Source organism: Rattus rattus, chromosome 3 (assembly GCF_011064425.1).
Source record: "Rattus rattus isolate New Zealand chromosome 3, Rrattus_CSIRO_v1, whole genome shotgun sequence".
Lineage (NCBI taxonomy): Eukaryota > Metazoa > Chordata > Mammalia > Rodentia > Muridae > Rattus > Rattus rattus.
Window position 1 is genome coordinate 117,459,366 of NC_046156.1, and position 10,008 is coordinate 117,469,373.

At 44.4% G+C, this 10,008-nt stretch overlaps 1 long non-coding RNA gene across 1 annotated transcript; it reads left to right on the forward strand.

The window, feature by feature from the left end:
• The first annotated feature begins 2,332 nt into the window (after window positions 1–2,332).
• LOC116896929 lies at window positions 2,333–8,508 on the forward strand. The gene is made up of 2 exons (XR_004387379.1): window positions 2,333–3,878; window positions 6,981–8,508. It is a non-coding gene; the product is annotated as an uncharacterized LOC116896929 (long non-coding RNA).
• Window positions 8,509–10,008: the final 1,500 nt, after the last annotated feature.

A 10,008-nucleotide genomic window follows, 5' to 3' on the forward strand; every position in this document is an offset into this window, starting at 1 on the left:
GGCACCAGCTCCAACTTAGATAGCCCTGTCTAAAAGTAGACCTATATCTCTACTTCTCTATATCTCTGTATCTCTATATCTTTATATCTCTATATTCTATATATAATATATATTTATATATAGTGCATATATAGTGTGTGTAGAGAAAGAGAGACAAAGGAAGAGACAGAGAAACAGAGACAGAGGCAGAGAGGTAGTGAGAAGATAGTGGTGGATTACATCTATCTATCTACCTATCTATCTATCTATCTATCTATCTATCTATCTATCTACCTACCTATCTATCTATCTACCTTCTACCTACCTACCCATCAATATCTATCTATCTGTCTATCTATCTATCTATCTATCTATCTATCTATCTATCTACCTACCTATCTACCTACCTACCTATCTACCTTTCTATTTGTCTGTCTGCCTGCCTGCCTGCCTATCTATCTATCTATCTATCTCTATCTATCTATCTACCTACCTATCTACCTACCTACCTACCTATCTATCTATCTATTTACTTATCTACCTACCTACCTAACTACCTACCTACCTATCTATAGACTCACTTTGTGCCCAGTAAGATGCTTGCAGCAAAGACTTGTTAAAATTTAACAGTTGCTTGCAATATTGGAGATCCTAAAAACAGAATGTTGATGCATGACACAAATATAGAAAAATGCACTGTTAACATCCCAATCATTTTGGCCCTCATAGCAAATCCAAGGGAAAAGTAGGCCCAGGGAACAGAGAGACTGGGAACCCATCACCATTGCCAGGGAGAGCTGAGATTAGAACTGAGTCCTGAGCCCTTCAGTTTGCTCCTGCCATCCTGTCTGTATGACTTCTGACATCACTGAAATGATGTCACTTACCGTGAGCCACTTCCTGTGCTCAGGGCTCAGGCCGTTACATAATCTGGGATATGTTTGTCAGACCTCATCCCACAATCTGAGTCTCGGCAGCTCTCGAATCTTTACACAGAATGAAATAAAATTGGAGGTCTGGGAAGTAGCTTAGGTAAACTTTAGTGACAGCCAGACTTGAAGGCCTCCAGGTAGCTTTTCTCTGGAGTTCATGTACCCGGATCCTAGGGATAGAAGCTATTTAACCATTAGGGCTTTGCAGAAGCCCTAATGATGACTTGTGACTTCTGCAGCTCGTGGGCACAAGCCCTCCAGCCTCTACCTAACATTTGCTGCTGCCTGACCTGTTCTGCCAAATGCTGGTGTCTATGGAGGTCTATGGAGAAGCCCATTTTGAAGGGACCGAGTCCTCCCACCTCAACCAGCATTGCTCCCCAGAGCTGTGAGTTATCTGCCCTCACAGCTGAGGAACCTGGGCTGCAGAGCAGTCCTCAAACAACACAACATCTGAGAATCCCCAAACTAACACACACACACACATACACACACACACGCACACACACACACACACACACACACACACACTTGGGGTGGGGAATGGATGTTCAGGATCAACTTGGCCTAAAATTTGCTTTGTAGTCCCAGCTAACCTCAAACTCATGAGCCTCCTGCCTCAGTCCCCAAGTGCTGGGATTGTGTGTTGTGTGTCAGCACACCTGACTGAATGTAGTTTCAAATTATTCTCGACTCAAAGATACTTGGAAAAATCAGCAACATTCTTGCTGGCTTTAGCCACTGAGTTTGAGGTAACTAGTTACACAGTGTTATGATGTGGGTATGAGGTGTCTGTCCTTTGAGGGAGTGGTCCCCAGCTGGAAGTGTCAGTTGAGAAGTGGCTGAATCATGAGGATGCTAACTTCATCGACGGATGAACAAATCCATAAATAAATTCAGGCCAGAATGGGCCCTCAGAAAGTGGGGCGTGGTTGGAGGCACTAAACCACTGAGGGCGTGGCTTTGAAGACCGTCTGTTGTCCCTTCGGCTTAGCAGTCTTTGGCTGCGTGAGTCCAGCAGCCTGTCTTGGGCTTCTTGGTTAGTGCAAGAGGCCTAAAAACAGTGCAGCCAGCTAACCAGGACCCAAACTCCTACAATAACGATCCACAGTCACCCTGTCCTCCTTAAAGCTGATTTTCCCCATGCCTTTTGTCACATAGATGAAAACTGACTGGCACAGACTATAACAAAGAACTTCGCATGTATGGGTAATTTCAAATACGGAGCCGTTGGGGTCTCACAAAGCACCGGGAACACTTCACCTTGTTTCTCTCTTCACGCGCACACACACACACACACACACACACACACACACACACACACACACACACACACACGCACACTTGAATTTCAAATCAACAACAAGCTTTTGTACATTTGGAATGCCTTTTGTTGTCAGTGCTCTGTAAGGACCTATATAGCACAGAAGAGGGTTGGGGAAATTTTCTGTCAATGCAATTCTCACAGGCAATGCAGCTTCAAGTGCAACTGTAGATGCATCTGTACTTAACCTCACAGCAAGGAGCGGCTCCCAACCCTTCAGACTGCACCTTCAGGCACCTTTTATTTTTCTGTGTCTCTTTTGGAGAGGTGCGAGTGGGGCAAATTACGAAGAACCTTAATTACGAAGGGAGGGGACAGAGGTTCCATTGGCTGTCCCCAATGGGAGTCTTAAAGACACCTGCAGCCAGCCAGCTGTGGACACCGGGGGACACTGGGACGTTCCTCCTTGTCTCCACCCGCTGAAGTTCGCTCTAGAGAAGCTAGCTTGCATCTCCGCACAGAAGATCCGCAGCGCTCGCAGATCTGGTCCGGGGTCCTGACGCTCCCGGGGAGCCACGGAGATCGGGTGGACCACAGCGGAGCTGAGAACCGGGGGCGAGCGTGCGGAGCCTTTCCAGGCGAAACAGCGCGCACCGCTCGGGCGGCGCCCAGCATGGAGTGGAAGCTCAATCTGCTGCTCTACTTAGCGCTCTTCTTCTTCCTGCTCTTCCTCCTGTTCCTCCTGCTCTTCGTGGTCATCAAGCAGCTGAAGAACTCGGTGGCCAATACAGCCGGGACGCTGCAGCCGGGGCGTCTGTCGCTGCACCGGGAGCCTTGGGGTTTCAATAACGAGCAAGCAGTGTGACCTGGCTGGCAGGGTCTCAGCTCCAAAGGGACTCAGGTATACCACCCCTCTAGAGCGGCGGCAAGGGGACACACTCTCTGTTCCTCCCGGGTCTCTGGACCCGCTACAGTGCAGGGGACCGCGGGGACCGGAGTCTAGTCCCGGATCGAGTTTTTCTAGAGTAAGCCTGATTCCGAGAGAGCGGAGACGCGCGATGAGGGACAGCTTTGGGGCCAAGAATGGTTTGCATGTCTGAGAACTCTTCTTCCCGGACCAACTTCACTTGTATCTAAGGGTGGAAAACTCTATTATTCAGTCAGCTCAGCTCAGCCACTTCCAACTGAAGAGTGCGAGCTTTGAGGGGAATTTCTATGGTGGTGCCCGAGAGAAATGATTCAGTGGCCTCTTTGGGGTGGGGGATTTCCTCCTATCTTTGATTGTTATTCCTAGTCTAGCCTGAGGTTTGTTAAGGGTAGGCTTAGACTCTGGGACATCAGAGGGCGAGTATGAGCATGATTCGCTGGAAAATGACCTTTAGATGATGGCTCGGAGGACAGACAAAGGGGCTACTTTGCATAGTGTAGGAGGAGCCGAAAGAGCAGTGTGAGGAGAGAGGCCTGTTTGTGGTTAATATAGCAGACCTTTTGGGAAAGGCTGACTGTCTAAAGTAAAACTCACCTGTGCAAGGTGGGATAATGTTAGTTTGAGAGATCATTTCGCCATCAGATCCGATTGCTTTTCCTAGATCTATGTCATCTGGACCCAGGCTGGTACCCTTGACAGGAGGTACCCAGGACAGAAACTCTTATCACAGCCTAAGAACCCTGAAAAGCTGGGAGTGGAGGAAATCTTGCAAAAGGTATGTTGGGGCCCCTCCCTATGACTGACTATCTCAAGATCCAGGGTCTAGCAAAGAGAGGGGTCGGGATGCAAGAAATAGGTAGCAGGAAATTAAGGCTTTTCTCCGGCTCTGAAATGGAGCGCTTCCCCCAGAATCAAGAAGCCAAGGTGATTTCGGAACCTTTGCAAAAATCAACGAGGAGACTGGGGTTTGTGGGAATTAGAAAGAGAAGCCAGGAGCATTTGCAAATTTAATAGCCACCCCCCTCCCATCTTTTTTTGAAAATAGTATAGAATATCATTTGTTTTCAGCAGGGAGGGTTTGGAGTTAATTTTCTCAAGATAGGACAAACTACGACATGGAAACAATTATTTTACACACACACACACACACACACACACGAACGAGAGAGAGAGAGAGACAGAGACAGAGAGACAGAGAGACAGAGACACAGAGAGAGAGAGAGAGAGAGAGAAACAGAGAGACAGAGACACAGAGAGACAGAGACACAGAGAAACACAGAGACAGAGAAACACAGAGACAGGCAGAGACAGAGACTGATTACCATTAAATTTTGCCTAGGCTGGTAACACAGAGAACCGTTGGTAACATAAATGGAAGGGAAAGCAGGCCCGTCTAGGTGGGTAACTATTAGCACTGATTTTTGCCTGAGACAGTAAGTTGACTTCCTACTTATTCTATTTCATTCGGACACAGTAAAGCTGGTCTTAAATGAAGACGGTTTATTCTAGCTATTATGTCTTGACTCAGTTCTCATCTCCTTACCTATCTTTATCAGAGCTGTAGTAAGGCTTGCTTCTGATTTCCAGTCAGAATTCCAGACTTAGCCGACATGAATATGCATTGTCATTTGGACAATAATCCTCTAATTTCTGACATCTCTGCAGTGGTGTTTTGTTACAGGACTGCACTGTTAATACGAAAATGGACAATAAACGTGGGTGTGATTAACGAGCAATTATGGTTGTTTATGGGACAGAAAATAATGATTTCATACTTGATAAAATAATCAGAATAGAAACTGTCTAACCACCAGCTTGGCCTCTTGGCTTTGTAATTTCTTCATCTTCCTGGCATTCCCAGGGTCCAGGAGTATAACCCACCCCATCTCTTCACTGACTGGAGAGGATAGGAAACTTGGGTATCTCAGTACTAGACTGAACTCTGGAGTGTGACAGACAAGTTGTTAAGAAAGGGATGACTGGGGGTTGGGGATTTAGCTCAGTGGTAGAGCACTTGCCTATGGCGCAAGGCCCTGGGTTCGGTCCCCAGCTCTGAAAAAAGAAAAAAAAAAAAAAAAAAAAGAAAAAAGAAAAGGGATGACTGCCTTTCCCTCTAGGCCCCCCAGGCCATTTTATTACCACACTAACTACTTTGTTGATTATTGCATTCTCATTTACACAGTCCCCCCAAGGGTGTGTGCTCTTCTCTTTACTCTAAATGACAGGAGTTAGGATTCCTCACATCTGCAAAAACATGTTGCTGGCATCTTCTGCATGTTCTTTAGCCAGCAATTCTGCCTTTGAAAATTTGACATCTGTAGAAGAAATTCCTTTTCTAATTCTTTTATCCCATCACCATTTCCCAAGACCCAGCACAAACAAGATTGATCATTCTCGTTCATTTGCTTTCCTGAGGTGAGGCTTGTTATGTAGCCTAGGCTAGCCTGGAACTTGCTTTGGAGACCAGGTTAACCTTGGGCTTGTGGCAATCATGCTGCATTCTGGTATTACAGTAATGTGCCACCATGTTTGGCTTAAAAGCTTACATTTGAACTAGATCTAATGAGCTGACATCCACAGTCCACATCTATGTACTCACTCAAGTCATTGACCACACCTTGGCTCTGATAGCCCTGTCAGTTCTGATATGTGCATGAATAACATAGGCCCTCATTATGGAGTCCAGGCTGACTTGGAACTCACCATTTGCCTGGTTCATCCTCCTGGTAAGGATGCACCACCATGCTTGGCCACCTATTTTGAAAGATGAAGTAAATATGAATTGGGAGCTAAGACAGTTATAAGTAGGGGCATTTAAAATGACTACTCATTTTGTAAATGTAATTTTATTATGAAATATTATTGTTCCATTTTCAACAAAAGACATAACAAATGTTAGAATACAAATTTTCTACATTCTAAGGAAATGGGCCATAATGATAAAATGCATTATTAGTGTTCTGTTTTACACGTTGCCATTTAATAATTAGGTATGTGCTTTAGTTGTTTAAAATGATTTCCCCTCTTACTAGGACAATCTTGATTAGTTGCTAACTTCCAAATTGTAATAGAATGAGTCTACAGTTCTGATGGAGAAGATCATTCTGTGATGTCACATTCCCATTTGCAAAATAAGTTCCAATGTCCACACTTCCAATGCAGGGTAGAGGTATAACTGCGGGCCTGATGTCATCTGGTGCAGTCCAACAGCTCAGGGGATTTGCCCAGAGTGGGCCCTGCACTGGTGTCTGGGGAGAAAGGGTTTGTTTTTGGTTCATTGCAGAGGTGGGAACTTGGAATAAGGTATGCAGAAAACACGCAACACCCTATTTTTAATGTGACATTCTAATGTTCCCAATTTTGCCTAGTTCCAGACTAAGTACACTAGAATTCAATTATAAACGGCGAGAGCTTTGAACATTGTGAATGGTTAAGCCATTTAAAGACAGAAGAAAATGGGGTTTTCATTTCTAGATCATAAACCACGTGGTCTAGAGTCTTTTAGGATTCTTGTTATACTAATGCAGAATGCAGAACGTATCTGCAGAGCTCTGGATATTCAAAATAGCTTTTGGAGTCAGTCTGTGCGACTTGTGCTTATTTAAGCTCAACCCGTAATTAAAACTCTAAAATCACTAGAATTAGTCCGGTATCTAAGGGCCAGGTAAGAATTGAGTTGTTGATGTAATGGGGTTTAGTTTGTTTTGTTTTTGTTTTGTTTTTCCACTTGAACCAGTTACACTGATTCTTCCAAAATCTGTTTGCTATAAATAAGGGCCCAGATTAAATGCCCCAGTAAACAGGGGCTTAAACAAATTGGGGTTTTGTTATGTCTCGTGTAACTCACACTTCATATGAGGTGGTGTTTGTTTTTCAGGGTCTTATGTGGTCTCCATTGCTCCCCACAAGGAGGAAACGGGGAGGAAAACGGCATGCCTGTCTGAGTCCACTTCCTTCTCAAGAGTTTCTCGGTGGCCAGGACTATGTCAGGGGCCACTGTCCTTTAACAACATAGACGCTATTGCCTTCAACCAAAATCCAAGCTCTCTAGATTAGGATAAAGGATCTTGGGCGGACAGCCAGAAGTCTACACTCTAGTTACAAAGGACAGTTGTGCAGAAAGCAGTGTTCAAGAAAGATGGACCTCCTGGTTCCCTCACACCTCATGGTTCCCTCAAAGCCCCAAGTGATTTGGCTGAGCAGAATGACAATGGCTCTCTCCCTAGTTCTCAAGAAATGTTTGTCAGGACTGGCTTCCTCTCTGGCCAGCTGGCTCCCTGTACCAGGATTTTCTAAGCAAGTTGCCCGGAAGCCTGCACATTTGTGTGTGTTGGGAGGTCTGGGGCTTGAGGGAGTCTTCATAATCTCTTCATGGAGCTTTGGTATAGGATCAATCAACAGAAATTGTTTTCTTTTGCTCCTTTTTGGTCCCCTCTATCATGTTCCAGTTAATTAGGTTTTGTGGTAGCTAAGTTTGTGCATTTGATCCCTAGAAAGGCCATCCATTCCATACACAAGGAAAGGCACTCTGTGCTCAGAAAGGCTACCTCTCTTCCTTCTGTGACTCTACCCTCAATCCAGGAATATCCCGGGAGATCGCCTCTCTGCTTCTACTCACAGCCTACGTACTGGCCAAGCCGAGGGAGAAGAAACACTTCCCACACCCAGAGCTGTGCAAAAGAACTTTCTGTGATATGAAACTGTTCTATATCTGTGGTGCCCAATACGGCAACTACTAGTCACATGTGTCTAGTAAACACTGAAATATGGCTAGCAGGGATTAAATTGTATTTAATTTCACCTGAGACAGCCACATGGGGCTGGTGGCTTTTGTATGTACAGTACATATCATTCTCTTGTGTGTGTGTGTGTGTGTGTGTGTGTGTGTGTGTGTGTGTGTGACAGCTAGCCATGGACTCCACACCCCATGGTCTTCCTTTGTTCTTGCATTCAGTTTTTCTCCTTGAGGAAAAAGAAAATAAGTTAGATCTAAATTGAGAATGTTCACATCTGCCTATTGCCTGTCTTCCTGCACCAAATGGGATAGGTTTTTGTGATAGTTGACCATGGAGAATATGGCAGTGTTGACTCACTACATCCCCATGTTCCCAGGCCTTGTCCCTAACCAAGGTCATGCTGTCTTGTGCAGTTTAGTCCGTTTCAGTTCACTTTTTAATATTGTAAATCCCAAATGATTATAGTGTATGTTTTTCAAGATACCTAATGGTTTATATTTTTTAAGGTTGTGAATAAAAAATAACAATTACGTGTAATTCAGGTGTGTGTGTGTGTGTGTGTGTGTGTGTGTGAGAGTGTGTGATTTTTAGTAACTTATTACCCAAACTTTGTTGTATTAATTAGGATATGATTAATAAATGGAAAGTGATATTGCTTTTTATATCAGATTTCCATTTTAATGGAAATATTTATCTTCCAATGAATGTGCTGTATTTCAAAACGTTAAATGAGTCTTCTGTCACGGTCAAAGTTTGAGTAAAGTATGTTGTCTCCAAGCTCCCTGTTTGGGCTATTGTATTGCGTTATAGACATTATTAGACTGCCCCAGACATATTCCTTTCACAGAAACATATTCTCCCACCTGTGGTTCATCTATGGATTTGATTGGAAAGATTTGTAAAGGTGTATTATTGGTTTTGAAGTTTTAAATGTATCCACATTTTGTTCATTGCTTTTTTGGGTCCTCTTCAGGAGACATTTGCCTTCCCCGCCCTCACCCTGGTTACCAAAAAAGATTCTGCTCTGTTTTCTTCTACTCTACAAGTGTAGTTTTAACTTTTACTGAGTCTACTGCTCATCTCAAGTTGAGTTTTGTACATGGTGTGGAGAAAAGAATGATTTTCCCTTTTCATAGAAGTATACCAGCTTTCCTAAAGAAAGCTTCTCTCATCCTCTGCTCTTCCTTTCCCCTCCCCTCCTCTCTCCTCCTCCTTCATTTGTTGAACGCACTTTACTTCCCCACCGTCTCCCTGGGCCTCTTTCATCAGCACCTACCGTGGGAATGTTCGTGGACTCCTCCAATGCCAACGTCTTGGTCACATACTAAGTCTTACCATTTACCACAAACGGTGTGAAGGGAATTACTAATACAGACTCCTACTCAAAGGCCGACAGTACAAACTGGAAAGCTTAAATAATTTGAATTGAAATCAGTAAGAAAACTCCGATGGAGACTAGGTTTCCTTCATTTAAATCTGAGTCCTAACTGGGGGGCGGGGGGGGGTGGAGTGTGTTTCTTAGTCAAGAAGGGTGCCTCACAGTCCTGTTGGTCATGGTACACAAGAAGCATCCCCTTTATTGTCGGTACAATTGGGTAAGCAGCTTCCAAGACCCGAGGTCAGAGTTCAGGGATGGAAGCATCTGCATTGTGCTTCCCCGCGTCTACCCATAAACCTTCTACACCCCGTCTATTGACGAGGACAATTCCCCGTGTCCATGTCATGTACATTGCTTCGAATCTTTGTATAGTTTTGTCTCCGTTTGATGAGTGGGGCAGGTAGTATCTTAACTTACTGTACTTGAAAGTGGTTGAGGGTTGAGTGGTGTCCAGGTAGAATATATGCTTTGTTCCCACGATCAGAGCAAGTGTGTGCATCTTGCCTACCCACGAGAGCTCTGCACTGTGAGCATCTTTTGTCCATCAGCATGACCTACTGAGGGATGCTTCGTTGTCATTGTCATTACTACATTTCCAGTGGAGTGTTGATAATTTCCCTGTGTTCTTTCATCAGCGTCCCTTCTCCCTCGCAGCATCCTTCCGTTCTTCATTGGTCTTCAATGATACTTTCTTTCTGTTGGTGACTTTTATCTATGAGTAGGACCATGACAAGATTAACTCTTTCTCCTTTCCCTAGCTCCCATTACATTTCTTCAACTTAGCTACCAGA